Genomic DNA, 13690 nt, shown 5'->3' with positions numbered 1-13690 from the left:
CATTTATCATATCATATATAGAGATATACATGACAAATGAAGTCATATTATTGCAAAGCATGGCGATCAAAGACGGTGATCGGATATTTCTGATACGTCTAAAAGATGCACAACTTAAACCTTCCACTCAAATATCATCGTTGGTAATATAGTGATCGTTCTTGGTGTGTGATAGGTTCAAATCCATCATCTCTCTGTAGGAATAGAGCATGCCTATATCAGTCGTACATCCCAAGTATCGAAAGATATTTTTTAGAGTTAAATAATGTTTACTCCCTATACTTATAGAGTTTCATCGTTTCAGTCCCTGACGTTCGAATTTCACCTAAAAGCTCCTTAAACTCTCAATTTCCTCTCAATTAGTCCCTGCCGTCAAGCTCCGTCCAAATTGTCCGTTAAATTGCTGACGTGACTTCTATTTCACGCCAAAATGTCTATTTTACCCTCACTATCTTTTTTATAAAAAAATTTCTCTGTTTTCTTTTTCTTTTTTCTTTTTTCTTTTTACCCCTTCTTCCAATTCTCTCTCCTCCTCTCCGTCTTCTTCTTCCAAAAACAAACCGAACTCTCTCTCCATCTTCTTCTTTCAACTGAAGGAGGAGGAGAATCAGGACTTCCTCGTCATCAGCTCATGGAGCTCGAAGATGTTGGATGCTTCACCATCCTCATAAACGACGATTATGAAATCATCGAAAATCCAAACCAAATTCCTAACAAAACCATCCTCAAATTCTTACCTTCCCCTAATCCAAATCAAATTCCTATCAATACCAACCTCAATCTAAACCAAATTGATCGAATCCAACAAAGTCCAAATCTTCACAATTCCTCAGATTTTTACCTTCACAAATCGGTCCAGCCCGATCCCGATTCTGATATGTCTTTGCAGGGGAGGCGGTCGAAGCGATCCGAGTCGCTGCAGGGGACGAGGAGGTCGTGGTGGAAAGACTAGAGTCGCTGATAGGCCATTTGCCTAGAGTTTCAGAGTAAGTGAAATGCAGCGTATCAGACAAGGTGGACATTGACTCGATCCACGTGGTCGGTGCTTGAGTCGGTCGTCGAGAAAGCTTCCTTATCGCAGATCTGGACTTGGAGAAATCTCCGCTCCGGTTGTCGTCGTCATCCTCAACGCCGTCTTTCGACGACGCTTTCCGGCTAAACATGTAGTACAGAATCACAGTAGCTCCAGCTGCGGTGGCCATTATCCCCACCGCCATCAGATCGAAGCTTCGGGACTCAGAGCTCAGAAAAAGCATGCATGAAATGAGTTTTCTTTAGTAGCTGACTTATTAGGAATGTCTTCATGAAATGGGTTTTCCAGCTATTTTTAGATCTTCATTGTTTTTCTTGAAAGAGATGTGGGAGATATAAATGGCAAAAACTGTACATCATCCCCATGACCAACTGAAGCATGAGATTCAAGCTTCTCAAGTGTTGGAGATGGATTTGTGAGATGGGTCAAGAGATTTGCATCTAGGTTGTGGGATTTGGTTGAGATAGTGGGTCAAGTACTGCGATGTGGATGTTGTTGGTTTTGGTGTTGAGCTTGAAGAGATCGAATCAAAGAGTAATGAGGTCGAACTAGAGAGAGAAGAGATCAGAGAGGAGCAAGAGAGAGCCAGTAGGGACAAGGTGGAAGAAGAAGGGGTAAAAAGAAAAAAGGAAAAAAAAAAAACAGAGAGAAAAAAAAAATAATAAAAAATAAAATCAGTGATGAGGGCAAAATAGACATTTTGAAGTGAAATGGATGCCACGTCAGCAATTTAACGGACAATTTGGACGGAACTTGATGGCAGGTACTAATTGGGAGGAAATTGAGAGTTCGAGGAGTTTTTATGTGAAATTCGAATGTCAGGGACTGAAACGATGAAACCCTATAAGTATAGGGAGTAAACAGTATTTAACTCTATCTTTTATACCAATCCAATGGCATCATGTTGATGTAGAGTTATATCAAGCTAATAAGTTTACTGCAAATGAGATGTTCGGTCTTGTGCGTTGAGCTAAGTACAATAATGCGCCTATTATACTTATAAAGGACACTTTTACCTCTAGCACATCTTCGTCATCATCCTTCGGACGAAGATGATCTTTTTAAAGATCAAGACTAGACAATCATGGGTGTGCTTGAAGGCTTGACCTTGTCAAAACGCCTAAGCAACCATCAACACGACGCTCAAGTTCCAAATCGAGACATAATCATGTTCTCCCAAGATCTTTCATCTCAAAATCGAATTTCAAGTGTTCATCGGTTTCCCTTAACTCTTTAAGGGCTTCCAATGAAGATCATGTCACCAATATGAACTGTGATAGAATCCAGAACTTATCATAGAGACGCGTGGGCATTTACATATCCCTTCCCAATCAAGTAGTCACTTTAGTGAGCGTTTCAACCTCTTTGCAAATGCGCTCCGTGGTCTAAAGCCACTTGACTTGGGTAAATGAAGTCCACAACGAACCTTTATGTGTATTCCATATCTAGATTCCCATAGAGATACGTAGTGACCACATTTATAAGCTGCATGTTCAGTTATTCAGAAACTACCAAACTGACAAGGTAGTAGAGTGCAAAGACATCCATTACGAGAAAATATGTCTCATTGCAGTCGACTCCAGTGCATTTTGTGAGAAGCCTTGTGCCATAAGGCGAGATTACCATATCTTTTTCTCATCACGCTTTCTAATAAAGACCCATTAGTCAATAGGTTTTATGTGAGGAGGTGTTAGCATCACTGGCTCGAAAAACCTTCCTATTCATTAGAGAATCCAACTTAACCTAGATCGCATCTTTCCATTTAGGCCAATTTTCTCTACGTTGGCATTCATTCATTAACGGAGCGTGGTTTGATATCATCAGACTCAACAAACTCATGCATTATCGATCATGATGGAGTTTCTAACCCACGTCTCATGTACACTAGTATAATTTTCAGAGCGCTCTATATTCTCAGAATAGGCTCTGACGTTGAGGCGTCCCCCAACGATAACCATATTCTGGAATATTAGCATAAGATGGATTTTAAATATCGATGATCAATGGATCGAGTTGTGCCAAAGTATCCTTCGAACTCACGTGCCTCCCACGCACCTTAGCTGGGGCCATGGCCTGAAACGCTAGAATGCCATTCACTACGGCGTTGAAGCCATGCCTACCTTCGTGTAGGGTGACGCTACGTCCTCTCGTAGGGACGTCCATCCTTGCAAGCATATTTGCAGCATATATGTGTGATCTCATCACTTTAGCGAGGATCGAGATAAGACATAGTGGGGATAGACCACGACAATTCATGTCGTTCATGCTGAACATCCATGTTCTTATCTTCCCTTAACGACAGAAGTCTGTCTCGTCAAAGTGACAATCCGCAAATCTAGCGGTAAGGAGATCGCCTAGCAAGGGTATTAAGTGGCAGACGATTGTTGGAGTCTCAAATCCAACTTAGGTGGCCATTCAACTTAGGTGACCCATCATAGTGTGTTGTGGTAGCTCAATTGGCACATAAATAGTACACTCAAATATGTGTAAGTATGAGATACTGGTACCCAGTCACTAGCTGTAACGTAGAGGTAGATTGAGTGGCGGTAGGTCATAGATGAATTAGCATAGCCACATGCGATATTGCACCACCCCAAGCGGAGATAGGGAGATTGGTGCACATTGCCAATATTCGGGCTACCATTGTAGTCGTTTTCGTGAGACCATTTGGGTGTGTACATAGGAATATGATGTCCAATATCAGTCCTAATGATATGCAATAATCAACGAGAGTCTTCGATGTAAACTCTCTAGCATTGTCAAGTCCAATTGATTGAATGGGATAATACGGGGAGTGAGCCCGTCGTCATATGATATATGCTAGGAGTGTAGTATAAGCAGCATTACAAGTGGATAATGAAACAACACGTGACGAGCGTGTTTGCGTGTCAACCAACATCAAGAAATATTTAAACGTCTACAAGTTGGTTGAATCAGTCCACAGAATCCCCTCGGATTCTATGTAAGAACAGAATGAGTATTTTCGTATCCTTTACATACGACGATCTCAGTCCTAATAATAGACTTTGCAAAATGAGCGAGGGGCCTTAGATGCACCAATGAGGATTTTGATTGGGCCTGAGCGTCTGAAGTGCTATTCGAAAAAAAATTTGTGACTACATCACCCATCTTGGCGTCATAACCATGGGAATTGTCATCCATGGCACCATGGCCATGAGTGATGGCTACTATGGCATCATCAAGGGGGACAGTGGTGGCCTAGGCTGGTGGTGGACAGCAGCAGCAACATCGGTTACACTTAGTCTAGGAATCAATTTTTGATTCTCACTTAGTTTCGCTTGAAAAAATGGATTGTCGTGTGAAGTCTTTAGTAGACGGATCATCATATCATGACTAGGATGACCTATTTTTTCGTGACAAAGCCAATATATGTCTAAATCGAAGAGATCTTATCTTATGACTTTATTGGATTTAATAGCTCGAATAGTGACATAAAGTCTATTAGAGAGACACATAAACTTCTCTAAGATGCGCATTTGTTAGCAATCATTAGAGGAAATGCAAAGGGACTCTTTCCCATTCTCTACATTCGTTTTCGCATGGAATGCGTTGGCTAGCTAGAATAGCTCAATAGGATTCGATTTTCCCTAGGAGTGTAGAGAGTTTCTATAACAGTAATCAAGGTGCCATTTAGCAAGCGGAAATTGGGCTATTTCATGTCCTTGAACAAAACCTGATGACCCAGCCATCGTAGTCACAAAGTAATATGCTTAGAATCAAAATAGAATCATAATGAAAAGAACTCAAAATTTTATTCATAAGCCAACGGAGTACATCATTATCTCTAAGCCATTAAGAGAATCTAATCCAAATGCTAGCTAATGCAAAACTAAGGTAGTCGTTTGACTTCTTTAGGTAACTCCAAAATAAATATGACCAGGTGAGTAGAGAGATGTCAGTGGGGTATAGCTCGCTTAAGTACCACTTATCTCAAAACCTTCCTAGACATCATACTTATTTTCGATGAGCCTATGTGATGTAGGACGAGAATGTGCCTGGTTTAGCAGAAAAACTAGAAAAATAAAGAAGCGGCGTGAAATTAAGAAGAGTGATTGGAAAATAGGTAACTCACACGTAATCAGGTTACTAGCGGCTGGAATATTCAAGATATTTGGTTTTCGACTTTTCGGGTTTCTCGTGCGAAAAGTCAGGTTTTGATTTTAATTTTGTGTGATTCCCACCTAAATAAATATGTGTGATCTTTGCAATAACCACCTCTGACGCTTTCATGCCATGGTCTTCCAAAAAGCACATTAGTATCATCCATGTCAATCACATGACAAGTAATCTCTTCTTTATAAAATTTTCCCATAGAGACAGGAACTTTACAAACCTCTGTTACTTGTGCATATTCATCCTCCCCAAATGGAATCCAATATGGATCATTCAGCTTCACTGTCGGTAATTGAAAATAATCCACAACTTTGTTTGCTATAAAGTTCTCTCGTAGACCGCTGTCAATTATTACAGAGTATACCTTGTCTTTGATGACACATGTAGTTAGGAATTCGTCATAATCCGGCGTTGTGAATATCCAACGTTCCATGTTTTTTTTTTTTTTCTCTTTTTTTTTTTTTTGGATTGATGAGGTTGTTGTAGGGTGAATCCCTTGGCATGTTTCTCTCCAACGAAACTTTATTTGATAGATGCACTACGACCAGTGTCTTTGAGGTTGGTGGTAGTGAACTTCTCCCTTGGATGATCGTCTGCTAAGAAGCGGGCGATACCCGCTTTGATACCAAATGATGCAGGAAGTGTGAACACGATAGTAAGAGGCTCTGTCAAGCATCGAAAACCATATGAGATGAGCTAGAATCCACTAGCAATTACGGGCACAACCGTAAGAAACATAGAGAAACTTCTCTAATATTTGGTTTTTTGTTGATAACTTGAATGAAAATTACAATCTAAGAGGTGTCTTATATAAGACACATAGCATAAACCTAATACAACTAGAAAACCTAAAATAAAAAGAATGCAAAACTAGCCTAAAAATTATTAAATCACAAATCGGATAATTAAGACGATACATTTTGGCCTAAATCCCATAGGGCTCACTAAAGTGAGTCTTGAAGATCTCGTCGTTCCCATTCTGAAAAGGTATCATGCGTCTCAAAAGGACATTCTGGCTAAAAGTTAGTCAAATCTGATTCAAAATCAAAACCTGACTTTTTGCACGAGAAACCCGAAAAGTCCAAAACCAAATCTTCTTGAATATTCTAGCGGCTAGTAACCTGATTACGTGTGAGTTACCTATTTTCCAATCACTCTTTTTAATTTCAAGCCGCTTCTTTATTTTTCTAGTTTTTCGGCTAAACCAGGCACATTCTCGTCCTACATCACTATGTGAACAAAAACTAAACCAATGGCATTTACTACAAAGTATATGGCAATTGCCTATTACATTTCTTGGAAAAATAAAGATTTAAACAGAATTTGGCGATCTATTAATCCAACTAAATTTGAAGTCTTCAACCCTTCACTCTAGATCATCTTCTTGATCTTCTTGTTTCACATAGTGAGCTTCTCTTGCTTCATAGTATGCTTTGTAGGCGGTGACAATATCTTCATGAGCTCTACAAATGTGTGCCCAATGAATGGATACTCCACATCGGGAACATTCATCTTTGTACTCAGACTCCATTGATTGAGGTGCTTTGGAAGCGTCATTTGGATGGCTCTTTGTGTTGGTGGTGCCACCAACATGATCAGAGGCGTTGCCTCCCTCTCTCTTTCCACGTTGACCTCTTCGGTTCCGTGTTCGGCTATTATGGCGGTTACCATCCTCATTAGAGCGAGAATCAAGACCAGAACGTCCAGAATTGTCCCTACATTTAGGGTTTCACTCTTGGCGCCCTCCCTTAGGGGCGCGACTATAATTACAGGAATATGCTCTGTTCCTACAGGTCTCGAAATATAGTTCTTTACAAGGAAGTTATCATGCTGTTCAGCGACATTCATGGCTCCAATGAGCTCATGAAACCTTGTGATCCGTCCTGTAGTAACTTCGATTTGATAGTTCTTAGCAACCATCATTGCAGAGACGGGAAAGGTAGAGAGAGTCATCTTAATCAACATCACATCTGTGATATCTTTTCTACAGAATTCCATTAAGGATTTAATGCGAAGTGCTTCCGAGTTGTAGTCAATAACTGACTTGAAATCACAGAAGCGGAGGCTATGTCATCTCACTTCTAGTTCAGGAAGCAGGGAGTCACGGATGTTGCCAAATCTTTCTTCGAGTGAGACCACCAGCCTTCTGGGGTCTTCTTCATTCATATACTCGTAACTGGAGCGAATCATCTATATAACTGTTGAGACCAAAATTTTCACAAACCCAAAATAAAAAAGTGGTTCGATGCAAAGGTGAGAATCCAGTAGCTTTCAAGTTGGTTAGCTTGATTATCTCCAAAGCATGATAAGGTATAGGTTTGTTGTGACCAAAGAAAGAAGAGTTCTAGTTGTCTTCAAATGCATAACAGAAACTCTATCTTCAAAATAAATAAATAAAAAAAGAAGAAGAAAGCAATAGAACAAATCATGCATGCATCACGTGGATTGGTACTCAATGCATCAGAATTCAAATTTAGAATCTTGGATAATCTTCCCATCTTGCAAATTCAAGACCGAGTTAATGTTGATATCTATACAAAGTTTGAATGACCAAAAGACATCAGAAACTTTCAACATGGAAGATAGAAGGTGCTTGCTACTTTAATCGTTTCAATTCAATTTGATCAACAAAGGTTATCATAACCTCAATTTGAATTGAATTGATGGCTATCTTAATCAAGTTTATCCAATTGCCTATAAAAAGGCACGTCTTCTGCAGCAAATGGGAGGAGAAAGATTGGAGAGTAGCAAAACAAAAAGAGAGGGCAGAGAGGCAACGAAACAAGAAAAAAAGGCAGCAGGAAAGACTAGAGAGCATAATAGAAAATAGGTGAAACTCTGCAGCTTTAAAGAGTAGAAGCCGTCAATATTGAGGCACTCAAGAGAGAGGAGAGAGGAAAAGGGGGAGTGCGCACGAGACTGGAGTTCTACTGCATTCTATCCTTACAGCTTTCCAAGAGAAGCCACGGACGGAGAACCACGTTTCAGTAGAAAAAGCTCCATAAGTCACAGGTATACAATGATTATCTCCTGAAATTACTGAATTTCTGCTTTCATGGTGCAGACATTGTTAAGTGCTAAGATCCATGAAACATGGCCAAAAATCTCTCTGGAGTGTCTATGTTGCTTCCATCCTCATAATTCCCTGCTGGTGACCAAGGTTATTACCACATCAGCAATCATGGAGAAGTCGAGTTGCTGCCCACACCTCCCTGGCACAAATCAAAACCACAATGCCATTCTTGCCTCACTTTGCTTCTCGATGCCTATATGACGGTGCGTCCTGCGTATAGGTGGCGAAAGCAAAGTGATCTTGATGGTACTGCTCTCCTGGTGAAGGACCGCTACGTCAACAAATGATGGTGCTCTCCTAGTGAAACGACTGATGGTGGTGATTTTCTAAGCCTTGTTGAGTACCAACAAGGACTTTGCAGCAGCAAACAGTGTCAACAGAGCTTTGACAAAGACAAGCTCCATCAAACCTCTTGCTTGCACTCGCACCCGCACCACATACAGTGGCTCTGTCAAATGAACACAAGCTGATGACGGGGAAAAGAAGACACAATTGTTTCTGGTACAAAGTTGCTACTGCTGTTGACGAAGCCACAAGAGGGAGCTAGTACTACGTAGATGTCAAAAAGACGAAGCTACAGCCCTGCATAATGCCACCAACTTCAAGCTTCGACGCCACTACTGCTCGTGCATACCAAGTGGAGGAAGAAAACAAAAATGAGCTGAGTTCTGTTGCCTTTCGTGTACCAGGGAGAGGCTAGCAAACCAGTGAAAGCTCCAAAGCTCGCCCCAAATTTCCATCACCAATTGATGAAGAAAAGGGGAAGTAGCGACACGGGACTTCCATCGAACAGGTGGTGGGCATCTTATCTGCTGCTTAAACAGAAACGCAAGAAGAGCAAGTGAATCCCTGTGAGTCATCAAGAGAAGCACCGAAGAGTCTAGTTCAATTTCCTATACGCCATCAGACTTTATCCACTTGAAAAGAGAAAGAGAAAGAGCAATTGATACATCGTAGCACTCAAAAGAGCCACCGAGCCAGCCAAGTAAAATATTGAAGAACTTGTAGCAGATGACCACTCCTACTTGTATCGATAGCAAAGGACAACTAGCAAATTAAATATGTGGCTAATTAAAGTTTGATTAAATATGGGGTTCACACAGTGGGACCAACGAAACGAGTAGCATGTTGCTCATATTTATGTTTCAGGTCTCTTTCCAAAGCATAAAGGTCAAAGAAACCAAAAAGCAAGACAATGGATAATTGGCTTAAAAAAAATGAGTTGGTCCTCTCCTGAAAATTGGTGCAGCAAGAAAGTCAAACAGGAGTGGATTAATCTCAGCCGGGCCTCCTACAAAAATTGGGAAGCAAGCCCATTTCAAAGCTAGTCAAGTTGGGCGTCCAAATCACTTGAAGCAAATCACTCACTTGAAGCAGATCATTATGGTTCTGTAATATGATTCGATGACAAGTGGTGAAAAGCAGCACAAAGCCCATTGCACAATTCTGCTCGACAGGTGTCCAAATCAAATTGGCAGAAGATCTATCAAATTGGGTGTTCACTCAAAAAGTCTATTTGATGGGTTTAAAAAATATATACACATTTTTCGAACACAAAAGTCGGTACAAAACCGAAAAGTCAAATTCCTAATGAACTATAGTGGTTTGATCCCTTCACGGGGTATGTAGGCAGTCTAGCGACCCACTAGATGCAACCGCAACTCCAAACAGAATCCCTGACTCCACCAGTCAAAATCAACCAGTCCCAAATGAATCACTGACTCCAGTCAAATTCTCCTAACACCAGAAAAATCAAATTCATTCCCAAATCACACAAATAATGTCCAAACTAAATTCAAGGGCTTTAAACACTTTCCCAAACACAAATTCAAAATAAATGGGTCATCTACCCATTTAAATCTCAAAAGCCGGAACTACATGTGGTTTGATCCTGCAAAGGGTATGTAGGCAATCTAGAAACAAATTAATCTAGATACAACTGCGTCCTATACACAAAATCGAATCCCTGGTCCACTTAAAACAAATTAGTCCCAAACACTACTCTAATTCCAAAATCAAAGCCCTCCAATGAGTCATCCACTCATTGGAACTCTTGAACTACGAGTGGCTTGATCCCTCTCCATGGATACGTAGGCAACCCATTCAAATATTTGGGTGCAGCCGCAAAAACAAACAAACACACATCCCATCAATTGGTTTCTTCATAAATGGAATCAAAGGGTGTTTCCTTGTAACAAGGGATTGTAATTAAGAGACACATTCTGTCTTGAATGGGTCGAACCCAAAATAATAAAAATACTATTCACTAAATGAATACGAGTGAAATTATGTTGGCTGACATTTACACTCACTGTGTGCGATTTTTACCCAACAATGACGAGTCATTAGGATGATGGCTTTAGCCTTATTTGTCTCTAAGGCTGCTCTATTTGCTTCCAAAGCTTGAGCTTGCTCAACAGTTAGCACGTCCAGATTAGGCTCAAGAATCATATCCAAGATTCCATCGGCCTTGAGATGCTAGCGGACATCACAAACCTACTTGTGATATCTAGAGCCAGTTGTTCCCAATGGAGCAAAGTCCAGTTTGTTCAAGTTACTCATCCTGAAAGAGAACAAGAAAAAAGGTTAGTTTCGGAGCGGAAAACGTTACTACGAAAACATATAAATTTCTTAGCGTAGTCGCTCCTAAGAAATTATGAATTTCCGAGCATAATCGCTTCCAAGAAATTAGGGATTTCTGAGCGTAGTCGCTTCCAAGAAATCCGATTCCAAGAGGTATTGGATTAGATCAAAACAATGATGTAAGTGGTCGATCATAAATTCAGTACAAACTATAAGTTTGGAGATCTCAACAAGCTCCAAGGTTGGAGTGACCATGAACTCCCACAGTTAGGCTTTTGGTCTCCTCTATAAAGAAGAAAGAGGGGTAGAAGAAGGGAGTGATTACACGCATTTATATGCTTGTAATTGTATCTAAAACACTAGAAATAAGCTAATCCTTGAGCCAATTATAATGTAATTAATCCAATTTTATTTATTGTGTAGGAAATAAACGGAATTGCGGAAATTAAGAAAAAATGGTGGAAAATTGAGCAAATTGGAGTTTCCGACAAAAGAACAAAATAGTCGACGCGGGTCAACCGTAGTCAATGTCATCAAAGGAGCGGGATCCAATTACCTCCGATACTACGTGCAAAAATGCATGGAGAAGAGTGAGAAGAAACGGGTAGAATTGTAAAGTCGACAAAAGTAATGCATCTTAATTAATTAAGTGATCATTAATTGCTTAATTAATCAAGTGATTGATTAACATAATTAATCAAACAAAATTGTGCAGCCATGCACGTGCAGCCTGTTATACTTGCTTTCACTCTCTTCCTCTTTGTTCACACATATAGCACGTGAACACATTTCCTTCTTCAAAATCAACCATTGCAGCCTTGACACGTGGACAGCTATCCACTTTTCTTCCTTTGGCTGCCACCCATTATCAATCATACTCTCTTCTCTCTTCGACATATATATATATATACCATGACCTAATTCTCCAAAAAGGAGAACACAGTAGCCGCACCATCACAAAACAGAGGCAGCCCTTTTGGGCTGCTCTCTCTCCTCTCCTCCACTATTTTTTTTAATTTTCTTTAGTTTTATTTTAGGGATTTGAAGGATTTACTCACCCAAAACTTCAAAGAATTCATCAAGGGCTCAATCTCGACAAGATTTAAGATTTGGATATTTTGTGGGGTTGTAATTCAAAGCTAGTCATGCTAGCTTCCTAGCTATTTGTGACTATACTTGTCTTCTCCTACACTTCTCTACTCTTTTCCCTTTGAATTTTGTATCTTTGATGTTCATAATTATGGGTTGTGAGTAATTTTCTTGTTGGGTTTTAGGGTTGTGTCCCTAACCCAAATTTTGTGTAAAAGATGTTTAATTTAATGTAATGATGCAATTTTCATATGATGGATGCTTATATCTATTTTTGTTGGGTTAAAATGCATGTCTAGGAGCCTAGTCAACTCTAGGATGTGTATTTTGAGCATGTCTAGGATGGAGTTAGGGGCTTGACTCCCTCTAATTCCTAAGCTAGAAACCTTCAATTTCGTATTCGAGGGGTTATAAGCATGGTGATTTACATCCGTTGCGTGATTGCGCGGGCGGGTCGCTTAGTAGTCTAATTCCTCGATCTCTACGCCTCTTGGTGTGAATTAGTGACCCTTGAACCGGCTCTAATTCATGCCAAGTGAGTCCCTACGGCCCTTGAACCGAAGTAGGAATACCATGAAAGGGAATTTCGGTCCTTGAGTCTTGAACCGCCTTGGATACGACTACCGCCAAAATAGGAAATATGCATCTATATTAGATTAGCTTCCGACACATGGGATTTGGTGAAGGATCCTCCCTAGCACCCGACATTCCCATTTATATTGTTTACGCTTTTATTAATTTCTTTGCATTTTATTAGTTGCTTTACATTCATTATCTTTTTGTTAATCTAAAATCAACCCTCAAGCATTAAACTCTTCCACTCATTTGTGCATATCCATCACTAGGCTCTTAGTTTTGATTAGGCTTTAGTGAAAACCAAAACCGAGCATTGCTAGGGCTTGGTGCCTTAGATTAGCATTTTTATTTATTTTCTTTTTCTTTTCTTTGTTTGCTAAGTGTCTTTATTTCCGATTATCCAAGGATTGTGGGTTAGCCACTAATCTCCGTGGTACGATAAACTTTGGGCATTATACTTCCCTATCTTGACAATGATACGTACGCTTGCGTAAATGTGTATCTAAGTCAGGGAGGTTGCAAGTCCCTAAGAAAAAGAAGGGAAAAAGAATAAAAACTTCAAAACGGGAACCTTTAAAACATACCTCTAAAATTGCCTGAAAAGTAGCTAGAAAAATCACCAAAATTGGGAAATTGGGATAGTCGGCGGTAGTTGTAGCTGGCCGGAGACAGTCAGAACTGGTCGGTGGTGGCCGAAATTAATAGGTGGTGGCCGGAATTACCCTAAAAACTTTTCTGTCTGGTTTTATGCCTGAGGACCAGTCATTCAGGTGGCCTGTTCGGCAAGTTTTACACCTGTTCCTAGAATGATCTGACCGATTCTGGAATTCTGAGATCGAGACGTTGCTGCTGGCAAAATTTGGTGGCAATCGGAGGTCCGGAAGGCAGTGAAACAGTGGTGGTTTTGCTGCGGGCAGTTTGGAGCTTTCAATGGCCTGTTCGGTACTTTTTCGGCTAGTTTTTGAGATTCCGTCACCTGTTCTGGACTCTTAGGATCAAGCTCTTTAAGGTGTGAGGTGGAGGCAGAAAAGGTTTCAAGGTTTTATATTCGGGTTTAGGGTTTAGCTTCTTGAATCAGGGTTTAGCTATTTGTTTCAGGGTTAGGTCTTCGTATTGATAACATGTTTTAAGAAAAAAGGGATGCAGAGAATTGGGAGAATGATTTGTGTCTTTCATTGATAATAGGGGCCTCTTTATATGGA

Source organism: Rosa chinensis, chromosome 5 (assembly GCF_002994745.2).
Source record: "Rosa chinensis cultivar Old Blush chromosome 5, RchiOBHm-V2, whole genome shotgun sequence".
In the NCBI taxonomy this organism is placed as follows: domain Eukaryota; kingdom Viridiplantae; phylum Streptophyta; class Magnoliopsida; order Rosales; family Rosaceae; genus Rosa; species Rosa chinensis.
This window is presented reverse-complemented; position numbering follows the sequence as displayed.